General features: G+C 33.4%; 1 long non-coding RNA gene and 1 pseudogene across 1 annotated transcript in view; one reads left to right on the forward strand and one right to left on the reverse strand.

Annotated features, from left to right (window-relative positions):
* The window catches only part of LOC114074316, a 3,916-nt gene extending 2,247 nt beyond the window's left edge, over positions 1-1,669 (reverse strand). The window contains exon 1 of the long non-coding RNA XR_003574678.1: positions 1,128-1,669. This is a non-coding gene — a long non-coding RNA (uncharacterized LOC114074316). The remainder of the gene's footprint in view (positions 1-1,127) is intronic.
* A 529-nt stretch (positions 1,670-2,198) lies between these two features.
* LOC107002101 lies at positions 2,199-4,224 on the forward strand (annotated as a pseudogene).
* The last annotated feature ends 758 nt before the right edge of the window (positions 4,225-4,982 follow it).

Genomic DNA, 4,982 nt, shown 5'->3' on the forward strand with positions numbered 1-4,982 from the left:
CCCCCCCCCCCCCCTTTTTTTAGAAGAAGTAAAACTAAGTTGACTTAGTAGACAAAATTTCATAAATTGAAAGTGCTACAATGCTTAATAGAAAAAAATATACACATACTTGTGAGCATTGGAACGTTGAGAATCAAAATGCATAAGGGGAAATCATATTGCATATTCAACAAACAATACACCCCATACTATATTCGAAAATAACTCCACCAAGGAACCTCGTGAAGCTATATATATATATATTGAAAAAGCACAACAGCATCCAGCCGAAATCACAGTCACGACTAAACCCGGCAAATGTGTCATCAAACGGTAGCGACCAGCTAAGCTAAAACACACATCATACTCAAGGTTCAAGTCAGAACAAAATGTAATTTGAATGTTTAAAATTCTAGACATCAGCTTACTACAGTTTTAATCTTCCTATTTAGATAAGACGCGATAAAAAAAAAAACAAAATTCAACCTTTCCAGGCAACTACCAATATCAAACCTACAAACTAACACATAAGAGGGAAAAAATCATTGAAATAAAGACATATAAATACTAAAATGACAACCACCAGTTCATGAAAAAGCAAAATGGAGCAGACCGTTAGTTCATTTAAACTCGAAAATGCGGACTTAGGCTAAGACGTTAAGGAAACTATGTATCAATGGACTATACTTTAAAAAAAAAATCACATGAGCAACACAATAAACAAGATAAACAATGCATGCCACTTTATGCTGAAAAAATTTTTAGACAAGAGAAGAGTAAGAGGGGATAAGGTAGCCAGACATTCAACCCTTACGATTTATACTATTCGAAATATGCAAAGAACAAATCGTATACCAGAGTATGAAGGCCCAAATCACCTATAGGAAGTGATTTCGAACTTCGTAACTGAATTTTCAACTTTCCCAACCAACCAAACGAGACAGACAGTAAAGAGCAGAGAAGTCACTGCCAAACAGAAACAACAGACCTTCTAAACAATAACAATCGAATCATAAACGAGTTACAACATCGATTTGCAGCCAATGACAAGTCAAAATGATCTCAGACAGTTTATAAACAGCTTCACACAGTCATATTAAGCAACAACACGTTGACAATGAAATGTACTTGAAGGATGTGAAAGTTACCTTTTAGGGTGCGGCGAACAAGAAAGGCTGACGAGCTTGGAGAACGCGACTTTGCCACCAACTTCAAGGAATAACTTCAAAGAAACCGGCAAATTCCCAGCAAACCAAGAACAAAGAAATCAAGTATATATTCAGAATGTATTTTCTTATATGAACGTTTTAGCTTAGCAACTTTCTTTTCTCTATAAAAAATTTTGCCGAAAACTTTTAAGCTTCCAAAATAAAAATCCCCTTCCTAACAGTGGAGAACAATAATATATAGAAGGTGAATTAGGATTCTCCCAAAAGAAAAAGGGGGCGAACGGATGAGAAGAGACCCATCTCAATTTTGAATTCTCAAAGCTTTCACCAATTTAGGATAGACAACTTTTTCTGAGAATTCAACTCCATTCCGGAAGAGGAAAGAAGAACGGACGGGTTGGATGAATTCCATCGTCCTCGGGGCCACAAGGACGATTTTATGCAGGGTCGAGGGTGTCGTCCACGCCGCTGCTGCTGTTAACGTTTTTGGATTTCTCTTTGTTGAACAGAAAATGAGCCGGGTCGGGGGTATTTGGAGTGGGCTGATTTGGCTGGGAATTTAGAGAGTTTGGGATTGAATTTGGGTCTTAGGCGAAATAGTGGGTTGAGGATGTTGGGTTGAAAATTGAGGTGGGCTGATTTGGAGATAGAATTGGGTTTGCTGCCCCAAAGAGTAAAAATTTAAGGAATTTCATAGTGTAATTCAATAATTACACTCTGTCCCAACAAATTTAGTATAAACTAAAATCCCTTAAAATTGTTGTGGCGTGATACTTTAGACTCTAGTGATACATGGTAAATGATACATAGTAACTTAAAACTGTTAAGAATAAAAGGGGGAAAAAACGGAACATTTAAACTTGTTAACTAAATTAGCTTAATTTACGGTAACAGTTCAGTAATCAGCATTAATTCAGCACGTAATTGGATAATAATTTCAAATTTTGAAAATCAAAGATTATATCATCTATTTTGAATACATTTTTTAAGAACATCCAGTTAAATTTCGAACTGCAGAAATTTTGTTGTTGTTATTTTGGATGTTTCATGATGAATACATCAATTTTGATGAGACATTCCGGAATTTGGGTGAACGAATTACAGTATGAAAGTTACAAAATCGACGAAATCGTTGTTGGAGATTCAATTTCGTTTTCTAATCTCAAAGCAGCAATTGCAGCCGAGTTAGATATTGATGTATCAAGTAAAGATATTGAAATTCGTTACATTGTAGAAGGTAACTCCTGTCCGATGAAGCTTAAGAACGATATGAGTGTTAAACTATATTTAGAACTGAAAAAAAAATGAGCCTGGATTTTCAATGTATCCATTATGTATTGACACAATTGAAAAGATTGGTTGTACTGTACATAACTTTGATGCAACATGTGGAGAAATTACGTGTGTAGAAGGCACAACACATGATACACAGGCTTTGGCAATGGTTGAAACTAGATTATTTGACTCATATGAAAATGCAGAAGTTGGAGTTACAAATGTTATAATCAATTCAGATATTGTAGATGTGAAGACAGGTCAGATATATAAGGATAAAGCAACACTTGTAGATGTGATGACGAAATATAAGATAAAGAACAACTTCAATTGCAAAGTAAAGAGGTCTGGTCAACAAAGGTATGATAGTGCTTGGTATATATATATATATATATATATTTACATGTTGTTCAAAATTAGTACATGAAACATTACTATTTTATATGAAAACCTACATGTATCATTTGTTCATTGATATTTTAATGTATCACCATTTCAGTAATTTGTTTTGATACATTAAAATAACGATGTTGATACTTTAATATACTACTGCTGATATAGTAAGGACTGTATCAATTTAAACAAGCATATCAAAACTAGTAGATACTTTTCATTAATGTATCACCATTTAATTAATTTCTTAAAAACTGGTTGATACTTTTTTGTGTAATTCATTGTTTGATTACTTTAAACATTATTGTTGAATATATTATATGATGCAATTGCTATAAGTATTAATATGCTTCCTACATGTATCATTTGTTCTTTGATATTTTAATGTATCACCATTTAAGTAATTTGTTTTGATACATTGAAATAACGATTTTGATACTTTAATATACTACTGCTGATATAGTAAGGACTGTATCAATTTAAACAAGCATATCAAAACTAGTAGATACTTTTCATTAATGTATCACCATTTAATTAATTTCTTAAAAACTGGTAGATACTTTTTTGTGTAATTCATTGTTTGATTACTTTAAACATTATTGTTGAATATATTATATGATGCAATTGCTATAAGTATTAATATGCTTAAAAAATGTACGCAGCTATGTGTTGGTATGCTTTTCAGACAAATGTGGTTGGACTATGAAGGCGTCCTGCAGGAAAAAATCTGATATATTCATTGTTAGAAGTTTCAATAGTGAACATACGTGTCCGATGAGGGAGAGGATATTAACCAAAGTCCAAGCAACAGTCGGATTTGTAAGTGGAGTTACTGCTCCAAAATTGGTCAATCATAAACAAGTTTATACTCCAAGAGATATAATTGATGATATTAGAGAATATTATGGAGTTGAAATATCTTACCAGCAAGCATGGCGTGCTAAAGAACGTGCACTCTCCATGATTAGGGGAAAACCATCTGCAGGATATAGACGGTTGCCGCGATACATACACATGTTAAAAACCGTGTATCCAAATTCTTATATAAGAATGCATAATACTGAATAGGATGAATTTGTGTATCTGTTCATAGCCTTAAGACCATTCATTAGGGGATTTAATTACTGCAGACCAGTAGTTGTTGTGGATGGTGCACATCTGAGTGGAGCTTACAAAGGGACATTTGTATCAGCAAGCACACTTGATGGCGCAGGTATTTTTTTTTATAGTTATGATGTGTTTTTATATGTTACGTATCAAATGATATAATGTGTGTGTAATCAGGTTGCATATTTCCATTGGCATATGGTGTTGTTGACACCAAAAATGATTGTTCGTGGACATGGTTTTTCGAACAATTCAAACATGCATTTGGCGAGAGAAAAGATATGTGTGTTGTTTCAGATAGAAATGAGAGTATCATGAAGAGTGTGAGGATTGTGTTCCCAAATGTACCTCATTATGCATGCATCTGGCATCTTTGGAAGAATGTATGTGGAAACTTCAAAAGGAGCAGAAAGGCCATAAGTGATCTATTCTACTCATGGCCAAGGCATATAGAAAGGAAGATTTTAATAAGTTGATGCCTAAGGTTGATAGAATTGATCACAGGGTTAAGGAGTACCTTGAAGATGCAGGTTACGAAAAGTGGTCAAGAGTTCATGCAACAGTAAACAGAGGTAGAATGATGACTTCAAACATTGCAGAATGTATCAATGGTTGTCTTGTTGAAGCACGCCAATTAACTATATTAGAATTCTTGGAAGAAGTTAGAATTCTTTTTGGTTCTTGGCATTGCAAAAACTGAGAAGTAGCCTCATATACAAAGGACACATTAGGGAGAAAATTTCAAGAATTGTTGATTATAAACGCGGCTAAAAATTCAAAAATGGAGGTATGTATCATTATATAATGCTTTATATTATATATATCTAATTCATTGTATCATTCTGCATTTTGAACATGATTTTTTTTTTAAAAATTATATATTTAAAATTTTTAATGTACACAGGTTGTTCCATCATCTGAATTTATTTTCTCAGTTTATGAAAATGGAAGAAGATATATTGTTTGTCTTGAGCGGAAAGTATGTTCTTGTGGTAGATTTCAACTAGATGAGATACCTTGTTCACATGCAATCGCTGTATTGAAAAAAAAGAATGTCAC

This window comes from Solanum pennellii, chromosome 10, assembly GCF_001406875.1.
Source record: "Solanum pennellii chromosome 10, SPENNV200".
NCBI lineage: Eukaryota > Viridiplantae > Streptophyta > Magnoliopsida > Solanales > Solanaceae > Solanum > Solanum pennellii.